Here is a 21,255-nt window from a genome sequence, read left to right on the forward strand (position 1 = left end):
CGGCAGCCCGGCCCGAGCGCGCCGAGCCGCGGGGCCGCACACGGCCGCTCCCCGCCCCGTCCCCTCCCCTCCGCCCGCGGCCGCCGCCGCTGCCCGGAGCTCCCGGCCCTGCGATCCCGCAGGGCCCCGCGCACTTACTTCCTGTTTTGGGTCCGGGCACTTGAGAAACCAGGATGGAGACTCCCAAGTACCAGGATGGAGGCGCCGGGCGGCGGCGGGCGGCGAGCGGGGGAGGCGGAGGCGGCGGCGGGGCGAGGCGCTGCGAGCCCGCCGGAAGGGCCCGCGTCCGCCCGCCCGGCGCTTCCGCCCGCCCGCCCGGCGCCACAAAGCGCACGGAGCGGGGCCCGGAGCGCCGGCGGCGCCACAAAGCGCACGGCGCCTTCCCCGCCTCGCTGAGGGGCCGCGGGGACAGACCCCCTGAACATCTGCGTGGAATCGATTCGGTTGGGAACGGCCTCTGAGACCATCGAGCCCGACCTACAACTGAATATCATCCTGTCAGCCAGAGCATGGCACTCAGTGCCACATCCAGACATTCCTTAAACACCTCCAGCGATGGTGACTCCGCCACTTCTCTGGGCAGCCCATTGCAATGTTTAATCAATGGATGTCCATCAATATCTAATCAATGGTCACACATATGATGAGGGCTCTGGAGCATCTCTCATACGAGGAGAGACTGTGTGAGGTGGGCTTTTTAAATCTGGAGAGGACAGGAAGGGAACCTCAGTGTGTATAAGTATCTCGAAGGTGGGTGCCAGGAGGATGGTTCCGGACATTTTTTGGTGGTGCCCAGCAGCAGGATGAAGAGGAATGGCCATAAACTAAAACACAGAAAGTTTCACCTCAACATGAGGAAGAACTTCTTTACATTGAGTGTGACAGAGCACTGGAACAGGCTGCTCAGGGAAGTAGTGGAATCTTCTCTGGAGACATTCCAAACCCACCTGGATTCCTGTGTCAGCTGCTCTGGGTGACCCTGCCTTGGCAGGGGTGGGTTGGACTGGATGGTCTCCAGAGGTCCCTTTGAATCCTAACCATTCTGTGACTCTGTGGCCACTTTTCATTTTCCTGCTGCCCAGCAACCTCACAAAACCAGGGCATATTATCAAAAATTATCCATAAAGCCAAGAATAAACAAGCTTGTAGTGGTGCCCAGCTTGTGGTGCTTGCTTCTCTGTGGAATGGGTGCCTGCAGGTGCCATGATCCTTGGCAAACAAGCTGAGTACCTCACAGACAAACCAGGCACATAAGGGCAAGAGGGTGCGTGGCATCCCCTGCCTGCAATTTTTTGTCTAAAAACCTCATTGCACTTCTTCCAAAAAGCCCCTTTTGGGCCACTTCTCTTATGTGTGACCTCCAGCTGTGTCCTCCCCAAACCTTGGGAGCTTTAAAAAGTGTCCTCATGGGAAGACCGGGCAGTTTAGGGGAGTAGACGTTGCACATAAAAATGGTGGTAAGATACGGAGATGGATTGTGTAGCTGGGAAAAGAAGGTAACTGGTATGAGGAGCTGAAAGCAGGATTTATAGCACCTGTTTTGTTCAAAGCACACTTACATTAAATCTGGTCTATGTGTACTTGGTATTTCTGGACATCAAAACTCAGGAATCTCAAGTTCCACACCCAGTAGTTTACTTCCAGGGAAAAATATAAGTGCCTGGTACGTTTAGACACTACTTGGCTAATGCAGAGACACAGTTTGCTATTCTAGGGTTGCATACAGCTGTTGGACTCACCAGCCATGATCTCTTGCAGCTTCTGGGGTTTTTTCCCCAGTTTTTGCAGGAAATGAAGCATGAATGCTACATTTGCTTTCCATGAAGTACCTCTCTGTTCTGTTGTTGTGGTGGTGGTTTTTGGTTTCTGTTTGTTTTTGGGGTTTTGTTTGTTGGCTGGTTTAGTTTGGTTTGCTTTGGTTTAGCTATGGGCTTGCTTTGAAAATAACAGGATACCACTTCCTTGAGCTGTACCAAAATGCTTCACAGGAGGCTGTGTTCAGACTGCAGGAAACAATACTGAAATTTCTAAAAAGACCTTGTGCAGTAAGCAGCAAACATGGAGAGGACTCCTTCCATAAATCAGTTTCCCCATATGTCATCCCTTCAGTTATGAGCCTCTTCCGTGCTGGATGTAAAGCCTTTCTCTTTACTATATTTTTATCTTGTCTGGATGTACCATGTAGAAAACATTATTTTAACTGCAAAATCTGTACCTCCTTTTACACAGTGATGTTGTTCTGGGAGGTATCATAGCGAGATGTAAAAATTGTAGGCTATGAAGTGGCAGCACGTTGAGGACTGGGCCACTGATAATTTTCTGCCACCATTTCAGTCACAGATCTGCAAGACTTTGTGCAGAGTTTGGGATGATGACCTCTGTTTGGACCCCATTCCCTGTTTATGCAATAGAAAGAATCTAATTTTTCTCACAGATACGTGCTATAATAACCACACTCAGGAACGTTCACTTTATATCAGATTCAAGGTATATGTAGATAAAATGATGACTGGAATTCTCTGGTGTTTCAGGAGCAGGATGAAATCTTACTCTTGTAAGAGATTCCTGTTCCACAGTGGAAATGAGGTTCATGAATCCGGAGTTCCCTCATGTTAATGGAACAATTGCATGCATCTATACCTATTTAACTCGATGAAAGACTCAAACACAGAATTTGCTAAGGACCAACAATCTCTTCTTTAGATTAACTTAGCTTTTCAGTAACTCACACTGAGTTTTCTTCCAGAGGCTCTGTGTTCCTGGTAGCCACCAGGTGTCCCTACTGCCATGTGCTCCAGACCCACCAGTTGCATCCCAGAGATGGAACATCTCTCCCTCTGCTCCAATTAAAGCCCAATTAGCTGTGCTCTGTAGGTACAGCAAACTCACTCCTCATCAAGCACTAGGGCAGAAGTGAGACTGGGGTGTTGCTTGATAAGGCAAAGATGTGAGAAGGAGGATCGACGTGCTGATGACTCACCATAAATCCTGAAGGCAAAGTGTGAATTTAATAATCCCAAATCTGATTACATGGGTGGTGGCAGAAAGCTTGGTGCAGAGCCTTTTTCATAATAGAAAAAATAAAGTTTTATTCTGCAAGATTCAGGGAAGAAATGCAAAACATAGAAGTTAGAAAAGGCCTTAATTCCTGTTTGTTTGAGAGATTTTTCATGTCTGTATAGATAGATTATAGATTTCTATATGTATAGATATGAATATAATTACATATGGGTACAGCAAATATATTCATTACTCATTGACAGAAAAAATATTTATATCTATAAATAAACAATCTAGCATTTATATAACACTTGTTCATTTGTATGCTCACAGTTTGGTAGGGGCTGGCTATGGAGAATTGCTCAGGCTCTGAAGAGCTGCCATGAAAGAGAGAGGTCTCAGAGACGGAGTAACAGAGAACTGGTGGCAGTTTGTGTGGGTTCTTCACTGCAGAACAAATCTCCTGCAAGAAAAATTATTACCTTGTGGCCTGGCCTAGGAAGATTCCTATAAAGAGCACTCACTCATTCTGAGACTTCTTGTCTTTGGTGACAATCTCGTAATTTCCTGACTTGCACCTGTGTGAGGCTGCAGTGGACTGACCACCTTGAAAATCTCTCTGTATTGGTTTTGAGTGCCTGCTCTGTCAATAACCCTCTGTCAGAGTCCTGGAAAATGTTAGAGAATGTATCCAGGACCCTCAATACCCAGTCTGCAGAGCTGGGAATGAGGGCATTGTCGTTCTTTTTTCCTGAAACCTCTGCTGGGGCACCGGAATTCAATGGCAGTCAGTGCAGACTGCACACCTACAACCTGGGTTGCCATCTGGACATGCCCAGCCCTCTCCATCCTTGGGGCCATGGCAGTAGCAATCCCACTGAACCCAGACAAGACTAGGAATGGTTCAGTTGATATGGCTAAATGTGAGGAGGAAAAAGGATCAGAATTCCAGAGACAGGGAGCAGAGGAAAAGGTCTGCATGGATCCGAGCTGCCAGCGACATTGGGATGAGCCTTTCTTCCTGCTGCTGAGTTTAGCAGGAAGGCAGCTGTGCAATTCACAGCATCCATAAGGATTTGGTGTTTGGAGGGGATATCTGAGAAAACAGGAAGGAGGAACTGGTTTCTGTAAAGAGGGTGTATGGACAACAGAAGAGGAGAAGGAATGAGACTTCACAGGATCCCTGGCAGAAGAGAAGGGAGAGAAAAGGACAGAGCAGATGGGAGGAGCAGATGGATCCCAGCTGGGAAGTGCTTTACTGTGTGCTACCAAAATCAAAGGCGCTGATGGCAGCGTGTTGTGGGCAGAGTGGGAGCTTCAGACAGAGTTCATTAGAGAAGCTCTCTGTTGAGTCATGAGGTGCAGAGAGGATGCCCCTTGCTTTCTAAAGTCGTTCTTAGAGAGGAGCCTGAGTGCAGCTGGATCCAATCTGAGCCTCAGACTTTGTCAATACTTTATGTCTAAAGGTTTATTTAGGTGCAATCAAACCTTTATACATCTTTGTCCCACAGGATTAAGGATGGCAAACCAGATGTATTTATAGAAATATATATGATTTAGTATGATTATGATTAGACAAAAAGATCTTAATCAGAATTATTTAGTAGACAGTACAGGAGCTATATCTATAATGATATGGTGCACTATGAAGCGATACTGAAGCAATTGCATTAAAGCAATTGTATCAAAGCTAGCAAGAACAATTATTAGTAGAGATTGATGGTACTCACCCATACCAATGACCATGGGCAGATTTCTTTCACTCACCCTCCAGGAATAACCTTTAGGGGCATCCCCAGTGAAGGGAGGAATCTCCACACATACACCCCAAGAAGGGGTATGTTATGTTAAAATTTGGAGCTGGGGCTTTTATAGTGTGAAGTAATGAACTCTCAGTCATATGTCTCCAGGCCAGCTGTGTCAGCCCAGCACCTCTAGGTAAGTGATCACTAGTAGTACTTGTTTGTTCTTTTATCCAGGTATTTTACCAGGTCTACCACATCTTTGTCTCACTATCAGGATGTTTAACTTTGAGATTGATGTGTCATACTGCTTTCAGCACTAATCAGCAGCAAAAGCAGCATGAGGTTCCCTTTTTCATTTACCACTGATAGCTTTGGAAACAGAGCATTGTTCAAGTGGTTTTTCCAGGGAAAGCATCCTGCTACACAGGGGGAGGCATGAGGAGAGGGTGACAGATGTAGTTTTTTCTGTAGGAGGCACAGGTAAAAGTGGGCAGGTGCTTTCTGCATGGCATTGTGCACAGGTTGTGGGCAGGAGGGCTGCAGCTGTGTAGGTGAGGGAGGGACAACCAGAGAGAGGGCCAAGAGCTGCTTCCTTGGCCTATGTCACCCATAAAACCCCAGTAACTGAATGGTCATAATCTTGAACTCTGATAAATTCAAGCTGTGGGAGGAGAATGATGTATTCCACAGTGGAAAAATTTGTCCTGTTTTGGAGCTGCATGTTGATTTAGCTTTTATGTAGGTTCAGCTATTTTGGCAGCTTTTGCTAAATGCTGGGTTATCGTGAAAGCATGTATTTGAAGGGGACAAGGTGTTGTGGATTTAGCTTTTATGTAGGTTCAGCTATTTTGGCAGCTTTTGCTAAATGCTGGGTTATTGTGAAAGCAATGACAAACCTCCTATGTATTTGAAGGGGACAAGGTGTTTCTTAGAGAAAATGTACCATTTATGATGTAATTCTACTCTTTGCTGGCAGATGGTGCTGTGATTTACCCGGGAGCTGGGAATCAGATTTTTCGACTTTGCGAGGATGTGAGCAAGCAGTGTCTCTTTTATATTTTCATTAATATTTTGTTCGTTCCTAAATTTGTTTTACTATGAAATTATATCCTCTCCTCTTGTTCTGCTCCCAACTTCAACTATCTAAGCAGATCAGCCAGTTTTGGTTTTGCCTCTTTGGATTATCACAGGGCTGATGGGAAGAATACAACTCCGAACCCAAATCTTTCCACTGGAATAAAATCTATTTGTGGCAGTGTTCCCCACAATTTAAGGTTCTCCTATGTTTACAAACCCAGTCTTTCAGACCCATGCTGGTCTTGCAGTCTCCCTTTAATAGGAGTCTGAATTTTCTGTCAATAGATACACCTGAGACACAACCTAGACAACCTCTGAGAGTCACTTCTGCCCTAGTTTTTAATGTTTCTTTTTATATTGATACTGTGATCCATTGCTGATTGTTTTCCTTGCAATGTACAGTGTGATTAAAGGTTTCTCTCAGTGGTTTCTTTCTGGGAAACAAAAAACCCCAGAACCAACCCAAACACTTTTACTATCTAAGCAGATCAGCCAGTTTTGGTTTTGCCTCTTTGGATTATCACAGGGCTGATGGGAAGAATACAACTCCAAACCCAAATCTTTCCACTGGAATAAAATCTATTTGTGGCAGTGTTCCCCACAATTTAAGGTTCTCTTATGTTTACAAACCCAGTCTTTCAGACCCATGCTGGTCTTGCAGTCTCCCTTTAATAGGAGTCTGAATTTTCTGTCAATAGATACACCTGAGACACAACCTAGACAACCTCTGAGAGTCACTTCTGCCCTAGTTTTTAATGTTTCTTTTTATATTGATACTGTGATCCATTGCTGATTGTTTTCCTTGCAATGTACAGTGTGATTAAAGGTTTCTCTCAGTGGTTTCTTTCTGGGAAACAAAAAACCCCAGAACCAACCCAAACACTTTTATATTAAAAAAAAAAAAGAAAAAAAAGAATGTTTGAATGCATTAGTGAAGGATGGGATCAGCCTATTTAATATCTAAATTTAAATATCTAAATTCTTAGAACATATGTTCTGTCTAAAAAGCTGCTGAAAAATTAGGGGAAGATCTCATTTGCTTTCTGGAACTGCTGCCTAAGAGGTGCATAAACTCTTCTTGTTTTGCTTGGGAAGTCTGTGGATCCTCCATATTCTCAGAGGGTGGGTGAAAATGCTACAGCTAAAGGCCAGAAGCACCAAGAAAAGGAAAAACCTTATTCCTGCAGCCAGCACACTTGGACTCAGACAGGGATTTCTGTCACTTGCCTCGGGTTTTTCCTGTGAGAGTTTAATCTGAAAGTCCAGGGAACCAAGTGGGAGACCCCTGTTTTATCCTTCCCATCTGAGCATCAGATTCCTACTCTGGGTTCATGTCAGGCTCTGTGTAAGAAGAGAGGGAGCAGATTCCCCCAGCATCCCTGCCAGAATGCTACATGACTGAAATGATCTAGTTAAGAAAAATGTCCAAAATAGGTAATTTTTTGCTGTTTTTCTGCTCTGCCCTGGATCTTTCCAGTGATCCAGTTTCCAGCACAAACCTCTAAAGTTGTTATAAAGTCAGAGGCAAGAGCTGCAGGATGTGAGCAGAAGTGGTTACAGGGAGACATCTCTCTGGGTGGCTTCAGTGCTGAGGAGAATGTGCCCATGGACCCATGCTCCAAAATGAGGAGGAATCTGGACAGAAGCCTGCCAGCTCCTGGGGAAGGAATTGTGCCAGAAGCTCTCATGCAAAACAAAGTGAGCACCTTTTTTCCCTTTTAATGAAAAAAAAAAAGTCCATCAGGGACCACTTCTGAGGTGATGCCCAGGTGGATGTGTCCTCTTAAAATCTATGTGCCTAAAATTTTCTGTGGATCCTTTACATTCAAGAAGAGACAGAGGTAAACTTAGGGAAACAAGGTTATCCTTCTGAAATCTCCAGAGCATTCTTCTGTCTCCTCCAGCCCCTTGAGAAATGTTTGCATTTTCATCAGAAGGACCAAGGGGAGGTCCCTGATGCTTTAGCACATCTGGACCTCAGGCAGTATTTTCCAAACTCAGCACTTCATAAATAACATCAGTAATGTCAGTCCAGTCCTGTACGGCCAAGTTCTTCAGATACATTTATCTTGCTGCTGGCAATTCCACCTGAGCTCCCAAAAAATCAATGGGTCTCAGTGCAAAATTATACCCAGCGCCAGGGCCCAGTTCCAGTGGTGATTTAAAGTGTCCATGTGCCTTTTCCTGGGCTCTCTCATGCTCACAGCAAGGCTCAAACGTTCCAGGTGCTCTGTAGAGTGGATTTCTGTGCCCATGTGCCCATGCACTCATGTGGGGAAGTATGAGTGTGAAGAGTGTGAGAAGTTTGCCTCTTGGAAAATCCATGGCAGGATAGAACTTGAAACCTGAGCCACAACAGGTTTGTTTTTTCCCTATTACAGACATACAAAAATTGGTGAGAATAATGTTCAGGTGCAGTTAATGCAGTAAAACAAATTTGACAGTTTAAAGGGCAGTGGTCAGGATAACATTATCCATTTCCAAAAGTGACAGTGATATGTTTCTGGACCTCAAACAGGCTGTATTTTCCTGTGATTTAGCAGAAATATGTTTTGCATTCTAATCTGATTTCCTAGGCTAGAGAAGAAGTGACTAAATGAGCTGATAATACCTGGCAGCTGTCAAATGACTTTTTGCCATCTAGAGAGAAACAGAAGAACATATGTTCTGATCTCCTGCTACTTAAGTTAGAGGATGAAAGAAATAGAAGGGGTTTTAAGTTGAAAACGAGACCATGCATTATGCCCTTTGGACAGCGTGTAATCTGGCTAATGGCATCACGGAGTTATATAAATAACTTCATTAAAATGAACTTGTTTCAAATGAGCTAAATAAATCAGACTCATTTGTCAAAGAGCTGGGATGAAATAATCAGGTTAATTTAAAGCTGCTCACTAGGGGGATGATTCCTGAATTTGTTCCACCAGTGAAACTGCCATCAGTAGCTTCAGTCACCAGTGGGAGCCCTGAGCCCAGTGTGAAAATGCAGACTGGGCTTCCACATTTGCCTTTCCAGGAGCCCCTCTCTTGTGTCTGTAGCACAGTCTGCAGGGTCCCATAGCTGAAGGTGTATGTTCCAGGGCATTTAAAGCATTGTCCAAGACCCACCAAATCTAAATCCTTCTCTGGTGGCTGGAAGCTGTTCAGCCCTGTAGTCTGTGCTCTGCTGTCTGCTCTCTGCCTCAGAATGAATCGTAACATGAATTTTAACCAATTGCTTTTAGCACCTCTCCCTGCCTTGATGGGAGGACTATGTGATGCCTCAGGTCTTTTCCTCACAATTAATTCAATGCTTTGTGTCTATATTTTCCCTTTCCTCATTATCTCATTAATATCCTCTCCTTTGCAGAGGTCAGAAGGATAAATCCAGTTCTTCAGGCTATAGGTGGATTTGCTCCTCTGTGGTCTGAACACCCCTTACCTTTGTAGAGATGAATATTTACCTGCTGCAAACTCACTCTACTGCAGGAGTCAGACTGGGCAGAATTAGGGCAGCTAAGGATGTGAATCTGTAAGGAGTGAACAAGTAGGAAGATTGTCCCAGACACAGGCTGTCTATCCTCCATAGTTTACTGAAAATCTCAGGTTTTAGCTTGAGCTCCAATGTAAGAAGAATTTCTCATATGCCATCATCATGCAGTGCACATCCCACCTTTACCAGATGACCAGTTTTCTCTTTGTTGCATTTTGGATACTTTTATTTTACATAGTAGAGAGAAAGGATGAGAACATAGATCTCATGGAAAATGAGTTTATAATCAGCGTTTACAGACAGGCACATTTTGAACAAAGGAGTGAGAAATTAGTTCTTTGTGTTTATGTCTTCCAGAATCACAGTTGTGTGTACAGCACATTGTGCTCCTACACAGCAAATCTGCCCTGAAGTGCCTGTAGCTGACAGCTATGAATTTATCAAATGAGAAACTGAACTGTGAATTCAACTTTCAGGAATAAAAAGCCTTTCAGCTCTTTAATACCTCTCAGTCCTGCCCTTTGGTTGTGCTCCAGCACAGGTGAAGGGTTGTGTGAACATCAGGCTGCGAGACAAATTCTTTGTTCCCAGAGCACTGATTTATCCAGCTTGGTTGCTGGTAGCAACCTCTGGGCTATTCTGGCCCTGTGAGATGAAAACTACTTTGGGGATTTGTTCACAGGTGGATACTCCAACCTCACCCCCTCCTCCTGTTCCAGTCAGGTGTGACATCCTCCCCAAGGACTGTCCTAATCACAGCTTATCCTCCATCCACTGGTCAGTACCTGCAGAGCAGTGCGGGGCTGTGCTTCCCTTGGAGCACCCTGGCCCTGTAGGGTTTGTTGCTTTAAGCAATTTGGGAACTTGGGAAAGTTCCTAAAGTCATGCAGTCACCATCCACCTCTGAGTGGGGTCAGATCAGGAGCAAGTGCTGGCAGAAGCTAAAATGCCTTCCTGGGGGTTGAGATACAGGGGAGCATGACAAACTGAGCTTCAGGAGTCAGTCCACAGCCAGCTCAAAAAGGGATTGAACTAAGAAATTCTAGACTTGTTATTGGGATTTTACCACTGGCTGAGATTCCCTCTTTCCCCAGGTCTGAGTTACAGGGCAGCTTTCTCCTCTGACAGCTATTACACAAATGTCAGCTCACCCGGGGCCAGCACAGCTGCAGCATTTGTGCAGATCACATTGATATCAAACAGCAGCCCTATGTGTGGGGCCAGAAGTTGCAGTGCTGTGGTGTTTGGGATGTGATGCTGGAGGATATGCTAATCCCTTAGTAAATGTCAGAGTGCTGCTGCGCTGGGGATTGGATCGTGTCCAAGCAGAAAACTTTGCTTCGAGCTTGCAAATGATTTGTGAGTTTCTTCATTATGATAATTTTTGATAGTGCAGGTTTCTCTGTACAGGACTCTTATGAGAGAAAAGGAGTGATCCTCCTAGGGATTTGAAACTGTCTGGAAGATCTTGTGGTTATGCATTTTTTTAATACATGCCAGATGGGTCATATCCTCCTCATTTATATGGCTGTAAATCTGGATTTATCCCACCTGGATGACTCTTGTCAGATTCTGTCCACTGTTTTCAAATAGATTTTCAGTCTAAACTGATGGAGTTAACCAGTAAAATCACTCTTACCAGTGCAGTGATCAGTATGTTTCAAGTGTCACACTCATTCCTTTCCGTTTGTAAAAGCTTCCTAAGCATCTTGAATCAACCAGAATTAAAATAAAGGACAAAATGTTACACTCCCAAACATATGGCCACATTCCTGCATTGTAGCAGTTCAGTGCTATACTACAAACTGCATTCTGGTTTCTGTTATAATTTGTGTTTTCATCTGTTCAATCTTTTTAAAATGAATTTGTTCTCAAATTAAATCAGCACAAATCTTTAGCTATGGCATGTAGTTGTTGGCAGGGCACCTTTCACTGCAGCTCAGTATCTAGAAGGAGCAGGAGGCAGGATGAGAAGATGCTGCTGATGATGGAGGTCACTGGGTGACAAAAAAATTTGGGAGGGATATTTCAGCTGGATGGAGAATCTGTGTTTCCATCTCCTTCTCTCACTTAATCTGAAATGTTTCTGTAATTAAAAAACACAACTTTTTCAAATATTGATAACAAGGCAAAACTACAACCACCAATTGAGGCATTATAAATAAACCAGCCAGCTTCACCCATCAGTGCAAGGAGCAGTCAAAGCATACCTGGACAGTCTCTAACAGGTGATTCTGAGTTAATTGTCTAAGAAATCGTCTTCACCTCTGCAGCTGATAAGATATGTCACTGGTGATCAGAAAACTGTGTTCAAGGGAAAAAAAAGGCATCTCTGCTTTTGGGGCTGACAAGAAGAACAACAAGAAATTACAAAATCCCTTTTTTTCCCGCCTCAAATGAAGAATATCCCAATCAAAATACTCTGTCATCAATCAGCTATTTTGGAAAGAAAATCTAAAGACATCAATGTTGAGATGATATTCTTGAGATCTGCTTCTTACATGCTCTTTTCTTTAAGACAATGTGAACACCCGTACAAGCAGGAGAAATTTAAGAAGTCATTCCTCAGCATTCTCGCTGTGTAAATACCTCAGTATATCCCTAATTTCAATCATGAGTAGTTCTATGAATTTAGATCAGGAATATACCTGATGGGATCTCAAGCAATAAAAATTCTTAAATTTCTATTTGGGTACTTAGTGCCAAATCAGAATGGCTGAAATGCAGGGAGTGATACAAGTTAAAGAGTTTGAAGGGAAAGGAAGAATTTCCTGAAAGGAAAAACATATATTTTCTGAATTTTTCAATTTCATTTTTGATTGACCGTATCCTCTTTCAGAAGTGTTTGTTCAACTCTGTCTTCTGATTTCAAAATTTCATTCCCTTTCCTGAAAGGAAGAATTTGAGGTCCTTGCACAAGAGCTGCAAATCCCTTTTAGATTCTTTGCAAATTTCCTGCTGAGAAATACTGTCAGCTGTATCAAATAGAATTAATTGCCATATATAATACCAGAATAATTGCCAGCTCTGGCAAACAGTCCAATGATTAGAAATCCTAGCAATTCAAAATTCTTTTGGGAAAATAATAGCTTTGGTTACATATATGAAAAATGTGCATAAACACCTCAGCCCCCTTGAAAAGACAATAATTGACATCTTTAATAATTGACATCTCTCTGTAGTGTGTATTAGACACCACAGACAGTTGTGAGGAGTAAATGGGAAAGTATCAAAAAAATGAAAAAAACCCAAGTGCACTGCAGTTACAGTGAATATTGAAATTATCAATTTGATAAAAGAACAAATAAAGACTGTTGAGATATATGTATGTATATGTGCAGTGATGTGGCTGAAATCCTTGATTGAATTTGTTGTTTTGGCTTTGTTTTTTTTGGTTTTTTGTCTTTGTTTTCCTTTTTGCTTATCAGTACTATGCTTTTAATCTCAGAGCTGTTTGCTGCCTGCAGCAGCAGCAGCAGCTGAGAATGAGGCCAGTCCCTCTCTTAGATCTGGTGCAGGATGCTGCACAGATTCCTGGCTTTTTCCCCTGACTTTCCCCTTTTAATGATGGTTTGACCATAAAAGCTCTTCTAATTGACAGTGGAGATTTTCTAACCTTTTCTACCCTGCTCTTTCAGGCTGATGGAGTTGCCTTCACTCTGATCACTGGTGGCAGCAAGTCAGGCTCCAGCATTAAAAAGCAGGTTTCAGGTGCAGCTTTTCAATGTGAATTCATCTCTGAATATTTTCTAAATGTGGAGCTGCTTGTGTCTGAAGCCAAGGCAGAGAGGCAGCAAAGGTCACTTGTAGAGATTATGTCTACATCCAGCCTTCTCCCAGTTTTCATAGCATTCAGATGAAGGGATTTTGATATGGCCCCTGTCAGAATTCTGTAGAATAAGATATTTTCTGAGTTTGTGTGAATTCCCTCTTGCTCTGTGACCTTCACAGAATCTGCCAGTCAAGTTCATTTTTTCTGTGCAGCTATTTTTTAACCTCACAGTGTGTGATAGCTCCATTATGTGCATGAAGAGCCCAGAGAGAGGTGAATATCTCAATGAAGTGACAAAAATATGATGTATTTTCCCAGATATTATTTCTGTGCAAGTTCATTGCATTGTTTAGTCACAAAAAAATTGCAGAGAACTATCTTCCCAGTAAATTAACAATAATATCTATTATGTGCTTTGCCAATAAGAGACAGGGGAGTCAAATTTATCAGAAAGAAAAAAAACTCTGAAAAAACTAATTCACCAAGAGTTCAGCAGCATATATGAGAGTCAGACAGCTTTCTTTAAAAAATGACTCTGTTTTCTATTTGATCATTGCAGGTAATCATTGCTTTTCTATTTGGACAGCTCTGTGCAAATTTGTTTTGTTCTGCTTCTGCAAATAGAAAATGGAAAGAAGTGTGATGTAGTGGTGAAGCTGCACACAGAGCAGGCAAACCTGAGTTGTCTCCCCACTTTGCCTCTGTGTTGCTGCCTAACCTTGCATGAAGTATTGCCTTGTCCTGGTTGAAAATTAGAGCTACTCAATTTTTAGTTCACCCTTTTTCCAAAACTAGGGCCTTTCAGTAAAAAAAGGTTTTGATTAAACCCTTGTTGGTAATAATATTTGGATTTGATTTTTTTTTAAAGAAGTTTTAAAATTTATTTTCATCTAGAAAACCCTAACCAAAAGTATTAATTTTTTTTGTTTTCCTTTTTCTAAGAAGGAGATGTCTGAGCTGTCCTTTTAAAATTCCTTAGCCTTTGGAGCATTATCTGTACACTTCTGTTTCTATGGCTGATATATCCCAGTTTGTGCTCTTATACAGGTTTTCATGGTTTCTTACCATGGTTATAGTGCAGTTTAGTTCTGCTCAAATGGACAAGACTGGTTTTAAGTGACAGTCCAAGCACTGTGCATTTTAAACCCGTATGTTTTAGCACCTCTTTCCCTTTCTCTCATCATGGTCAACCTGGCAGGATTTTTGTTTTTGAGAAAAGGAAAACATTATTTAATGACTTAAAATGACATGAAGTTTGATTAATATTGATGTAATATCCTGGAATTACATAACTAGCAAACATTTATATTTATTTATTTATTCTTTGAGTTTGAAATCCTCTCTCTAATTTTTCCTTCTGTCTTGGCCACTTAGCCAATTCCAGTGTGAGATAATTTTCAGTGCTGAATGGTTATTGTGCAGAGGTTGTAGGACTCTTCCATCATTTTCCCATGACAATTTGTGAACCACAATTCTCATTAGAGAATGGGGAGCTAAAGAACAGCTTTTTTCACCTCCATCTGTCTTTGTCTCTGTGTTTCAAAATTAAAATGTCCCTGTAGCAGAGGCAGGACAAACATGGTAAATGGAGGATTCATGCCTGATGGAGGATTCAGGATTGAATCCTGGCCCAGGGCAGTGACCCAGACCTCAGTATACCTCCAGAATACCCCACTGGCTCCATGGCATGATTCTTAGTTTCTCCTGTGAGGTCTTTTACACTTTCTTTAATAATTTAAATTAACTTTGGGTCAGCCACAGATTTCTCTGCCTTGGAAATAGCTGGTTTCAAGATAGTTTGGACTCAGAGGTACATCCCTCAGTCCAAGTAAACACATTTAATACAAAGATTTTAGCTATTCTATTTTTTTTTTCCTCTAGCTTTTCACAAATGAGCTTGCTCCATGGTGCAGAAAGCAAGCTGACAATAGAGTCCAAAGGTCACATGATGGAAAAAAGTATTTCCTGGCCATCTGTGTTCAGGTTACTGCACTGGCAAACAAAGTAATAAATAATGGGATAAATTGTTCATAGAGTTATTAGGACAATTATGGGATTTTTCTTGTGATAAGCATAAAATCTGATTATTACTTGCAGCTATCTGAGGGCTAATGCTTCTCACAGGAACTGAGAATCTGGATCAGTCTCCACATCCATGGGGCTCAGCATCCTGCCCCTGTTGTGTCTGCACAGCTGCATCCAAAATCTCACACAAGCAGAAGGGGAAGAAACCAGCTCCAGCAATGATCTCATCAAGACCACACTTCTCTGGGTTTTGACCTGCTATGAATTAATATCCTCAGAGTCTGTAAATGCTGAATCTCTTCCCTAAACATCAGTACTTGAATACCAGTGTGAGTTCTGTTTATTTCCAGGGGCTCTGCAGCAGTGATTAAAGGATTAAATATTATCTGTTGCTGTTCCAACTGTTTCCATAGACCCAAAGTGTCAAAGCCAAGACCTGAAGCCCCTTGTGTGACCCACTACACGGAAAGAAGCAACAGAAAAGTGGTTTGGCCCAAACTCTTTACCATCTGTTTCTCAGAGAAGAGATGGCAGAGGGGGGCAAATCAGCAGCTTGAGGAATACCATGAAACAGTGAGTCTGGTCAGCAGGATCAACAGCAATTTCAGTCTCCCAGGTGCCTTTTCTGTGGTTTGGAGGCACCACTTCTGTGCCTGCTATAGGAACTGAGGCACTGCTGGGGTGGGGACCAGTTATTTGCACTGCTCACACAAATGGGCTTTTTTGTGAATGACACTTCCATTTTATTTGTTTTTTTGAACCAACCATGTTATTAAAGGGCAAGATTTGACCTTTGCTCTCACTTTATTAGCATCCACAGTTCCAGTCTGTTGTTTATGACCATTACCTGAAATTTATATTTGTTGAACCAGCTGCTGTTTGCTTTGGCTCTCTTTGGATCTTTTTATGTTATGGCTACAGTGGTGGTTTTATCTTCATGTCTCTCTGAGCTCTGTGGAAAGGGGAAAGTTTTAACTTCCCCTTTCCACAGAGCTCAGAGAGGTGGTCAGAGAGAAAGAATGTCTTCATTTTTCAGGTGGATGTTGGTAATCACCTTTAACTAACTCACCTCTTGTATAGCACAGACCTCCAAATCCCACATAGTAATTCCTTCCTGGAGTGGGAAATTCTGTTTCAGTTCTAGTGGTCCTTTCAGAATAATATCTGACCATGATTTAAAGATTTCTGGTAATATATAACCCCCACAATCCTATACATGACTTGCCTTTCCTGTTACCATTCTATGCCTTATCTTTTTTTTTTTTTTTTTTAATATGAAATGATTTAGCACCACTTTCCAGCTGGATATAATTCTCATTATGTCTTTTTGGGGAGGGGGTAGGAACCACCTAGAATCCAAAATATGTTTTTTATACAAACTGTGAACAAGGCACCTTTTAACATTCTTCAGATAAATGGAGGAAAAGGGTTATCTTTTCCCTCTTGCTGCAAGCTGAGCTTCCCAGACTTACTTAGATTAATTATGTGTCTCATTTTTTTTCAATTGCAGATTGGATTGGGGGGGCTTAGGTGCCTGCATTTTAGTTCTACCATTTCATAACCTCAGAAAATACCTGTCAATGGCTGAGCTTGCAGTCTCACCCTATAAATAGTCTGTGAAAAGGCACAAACCATTCACATACATATTTTTTAGCCATTAGGAATTGGGAACACTCAGCACTGCAGCTCCCATGCACTGAATGAAGGGGTGATCATCTTGATCAAGGAAAGGATCTCCCTGCTGAGTCAGAATTAACTTGAAGATCTGCAGTTTCTGGAGAGGGCCACTCCTTTTTTTTATCAGAATTCTGTTAATTGTACATAGGGAAGTGAACGTCATCAGGAATATCCTTGCTAAAATATAGTTGCACATTTCCATTTTCTTCAACAGTTCTGAGGAGATCTGGAGGATGTTTTTTTCCTCCAAACAGCCCATTGTTTGACTTAGGACATATTAAGTCAATACATGTGTCCAGTGAATGAACAGTTAACAGCTAAATAGTTTAATGTGTTGTCAGTGCAGGATTTCAGAAAAGTATTAAATAGTCAAGAAAAGAAGAACAGGGATATAAGGAGTCACAAAGCCTCTTGAGAACTTTGTCTGCATAATTTCTGCCCTGGCAACCTCAGAGTTACCTCTCTTTTCCAGTCACAGGCAATCGTGACCCAACCCAGTCCTATCTGCTGGCTAAAGGACAGCAAGTTTTTTTTCCTTTTCCAGGGCACATCCAGCAAGGAAGTTCTCTTGAAAATACTAAATCTTGTCATGTGAATCTGGAACAAAGACAGTGATGAGCCCTGAAAGCCGCCTTTGTGGTAGTGTGTCATCTTCCTTCAACTTTCAAAGTTTCAGGCATTAAAAAACACTTTCCAGGCCAACTGGATGCTGCTGAGTGTCAATTGCACAATGCCCCCTTGCCTTGCCTTGCCTTGCCTTGCCTTGCCTTGCCTTGCCTTGCCTTGCCTTGCCTTTTCTTCCCTTCCTGGTTTGTCTGAGCTGTGCTGTGGGTGCTGCCTGGGTCGGGCAGGGCTGTGAGAGCAGCAGAGCTGGTTCAAAGGGAAGGAGATGGGGTCAGTACACAGCAGTGGTACAGATATTTGCAAAAAAAATAGCTGAGTTGTCACTCTATTGCTAGCAGAGAAAACAGTTTAGTTCTCTGTCAAATCCTGAAGTGAACCCACACTTACAGTTGGGGCATTTATATCCTATAAATATGTTTAAGTATTTGAGATTTGGAAGAAAGGAGAAGGAGGAGAAGGAGAAGAAGGAGAAGGAGAAGGAGGAGAAAGAGAAGAAGGAGAAGGGAGGGCGAGGGAAAGAAGGGGAAAGGAAAGGGCAAATTTGTGTTTGAACCTGATCTTTGAGTACAAGCCATCTGGACCCTGCAACAACCCTAACACACAACCCTGAAAGTACAATACTGGATAAATGGAGGAAAATTCCCTTGCTACTTGTGTTTAAGTTTCATGGGTGTTTTAATACTATTTGGATGTTTTACAGAGTCAAAATATTAATATAATCTTAGTACCTAGCCTTCAGAAAATTGCTGATGTGACAATCCCTGTGTTACTTGAGCTCTGAAAGGAGATCTGATGTTTGGAAAGCAGCCTGGAATAAAAGCACATGTGCTTTTTTTGCCACAACATTGCTTAAATTGTTAATGAGAAATTTTCCAGTATAAAAAAAGTAATTGCACTTAAATAAGACCGCATAGGAACAATATGGGAACAGGTGAGCTCCTCAGGATGGCTGCATCAGAGGGTGAGAGTCAATGTTGTGCATCTGCACTAACTTTGGCAGGGCTGAAGCAGAGCTGGCCTCGAGGAAGCTGTAGGTTACCTGCAGAGCCACGGGAGATCTCATCTGCACAGGACTGTCACCCAGCTCCCATCATCAGTGCTTGAATGAGCCAAGGTGGGCAGAATTGCCCTTTGAACAGGTGCTCCCTCCACAGAGATTAGCTGTGATACCAAAAAGAAATTTCATGCCTGGTGTGAAGCTCTTTCAATCCTGGTGTTCAGCTTTGTGCTTTGTTGCTAGAGGAGAAAACAGCTCAGGCTTTATTTTGCCAAATGAGTGAGAGCTTCCACAGCCAGGAGTGCCAGTGTGACACAGGGAAAAAAAGAGAGATGACAATTCATCTCCTCTTGTTGCCAAACTTCACTTGCACCACTTTTATGTAGACATCCAAAGGGAAGGATAAAAATAAGTGAGGAAGTCAAGATGGACTTCTTCCATCAAAGTATTCACCTGTGCATTTGTTAGCAATACACTCTGCATACTTTGAGTTTCACTGATTGGCTGTACTCATCTGAATTCCTATAGGCAGCTTCAACAAGTGCCTTAAAGATGTGTGATCATTAAAATTAAAAAAAAGGAACTGGTTATTTCTTTGCAAATTTTGCCAGAAATTTAGCATGCTACAAGTTATAATTGCAAACCTTCACCATGAATATTCATCCATTACAAGAAAAGGTGATGTGAATGATTTATTAGATTCTAGGCAGATTTGGAAGCAGTTCTGCAGTTGGTGCAAAGGAAAAGAATGAGTTTGTCTTCATGAGGTCATTTGCAGACTGAAATAACCTCAGCATTTTCTGTTTGCTCCTTGAGGCTTTTACATGATGGCATTCAGTGTTTTGAGGAACCCAAAGGTATATTTCACAGGAAAGATGAGATTCTTAAAAATCTCCTAACAATTACATCTGCTTAGCTTTACTTGTCATGGCAAAGGTTCAGGTGTCTCCCAGGCAGACATTTCTGTTCACTGCTATGCACACCTTGGGTAATTTTTCCTGTACAAACAAGTAGCAAAGTGGGCAAGTCCCAAATACGCAAATTAAACAGGAAAGTCAGAAATAATTGGAATAAACCCAGACTGGTCTGATCTTTTATATTCTGGCATCTATGTATTAAATGCTGTAGGAGCTGGAGAGGAATTTTTGGCTTTTGCAAGCTCATAAGCATTACATTAGGAACTCACAGGATCACAGAATATCCTGAGCTGGAAGGGGCACACAAGGATCATTGGGTCCAGCTCCTGGCCCTGCACAGGACACCCCAAGAGTCACACCCTGTGCCTGAGAGCATTGTCCAAATGCCCCTTGATCTCTGTCAGGCTCAGTGCTGTGACCACTGCCCTGGGGAGCCTGTTCCACTGCCCAGCCACCCTCTGGGTGATGAAACTTCTCCTGATATCCAGCTTAAACCTCCCCTGACACAACTTCAGGCCATTCCCTTGGGTCCTGTCACTGATCACCAAAGACATCAGTGCCTGTCCCTCTGCTCTCCACTGCCCAGCCACCCTCTGGGTGATGAAACTTCTCCCGATATCCAGCTTAAACCTCCCCTGACACAACTTCAGGCCATTCCCTTGGGTCCTGTCACTGATCACCAGAGAAGACATCAGTGCCTGTCCCTCTGCTGCCCCTCATGAGGATGTTGAAGACCATCGTAAGGTCTCCCCCCTGCCTCTTGTTCCATTGCCCTTGCCATGTCCCACCATGATTAAAGAGATCCCTACGAGGTCGTGTGGTGTCTCTGCAGTCAGGCACAGACATTTATTTTGACATGCATGAAATTGTTTTTGAGGTTCCTAATCTTTGGGGGAAGAAGAGGCATCTTTCTGCCATTTTACTTTTCTACTCAGTCTTCATTTTGTACGGTATTCACTCTGCAATTTTAGCATGTTAGAATATTCAAGTCCCATTTACATATATAGAAAAAGGCTCTTAAATGCTCTGTAATTAGATGATTCAGAGTAAGAGCCATTTCATTTGGTCTGACCCAAATCTGCTGTTTATAACTGCGTACAGTCTGAGTACATGCCAGGGTTTTCTTCTGTGCTGTAACAAACTCGTCAGATTTGTGGGGAAGTCTATTTTATTGTTCTCAGAGAATGAAATATTGTTTTTTCTTTCTTGGTCGTCATGGAAAGGAGCTGAGAAGCGATTTTGGAGCTGCCAACTTTTTATGAGGCTGATCTGGAATACTAATTCAAAACTCGCATTAAACATCTGATCAAAGTGTTTTGGGTTCCATTATCGTGGATTTCTTAAATAGAAGCAGATGGTATTTTACTGTGTGACAGCATTGAGATTTCCTTTCTCTCAGTTTTATCCAGGGGGAGTACTGTTCATATGAATTCTTATGTAATTCTTAAAACCAAAAAGCCCAAATATATAAAAAGCTAGCATGATCCATGCAACTTTTCCTAATGAGGTAAATTCTCCATCTCTAGATCAGTCTTTATTGCACTTTCCAAAACAGAATTTGGAAGCCCCAGATCCTCCATGATTAAAACTTAAGCATGCAAACAAGTTTTGTGTGATTTGTATTTTTTGTGCAGTAATGTTCCTCTGGCAATAAAATTTGAACAGGAAATGATGAAGGTCCTTAAGCATAATTCTTGACAGGGATTAGCTAGGAAGAAAATCCCAGGTGTCAGGATCACACTGTAGTCCTTTTTCTCATAATTGTAATAATAACCTGAAATAACATGTGAAATCTCCCATGGAAATTGTGGTGGGGCTCCACCCAAATTTAAAGCTCTGCCTATGTAATCTGCTGGCTGTGACTGGGTCTCAGATCAATGTTCCTATATTTTCCTCCTGAAAAACAGTCATTTATCAAACAAACACAAGTGGGACATTGTTCCCTCTCC

General features: G+C 42.4%; 1 protein-coding gene across 2 annotated transcripts in view; it reads right to left on the reverse strand.

Moving 5' to 3' along the window:
• DMTF1 (cyclin D binding myb like transcription factor 1) overlaps positions 1 to 286 on the reverse strand; it is a 29,927-nt gene extending 29,641 nt beyond the window's left edge. For both annotated transcript variants that reach the window (XM_041483723.1, XM_041483722.1), the window contains exon 1: positions 139 to 286. The gene's annotated coding sequence lies outside the window, so the exon portion shown is untranslated. The remainder of the gene's footprint in view (positions 1 to 138) is intronic.
• Positions 287 to 21,255: the final 20,969 nt, after the last annotated feature.

The sequence above is a fragment of the Pyrgilauda ruficollis genome, unplaced genomic scaffold, assembly GCF_017590135.1.
Source record: "Pyrgilauda ruficollis isolate IOZ18807 unplaced genomic scaffold, ASM1759013v1 scaffold61, whole genome shotgun sequence".
NCBI lineage: Eukaryota > Metazoa > Chordata > Aves > Passeriformes > Passeridae > Pyrgilauda > Pyrgilauda ruficollis.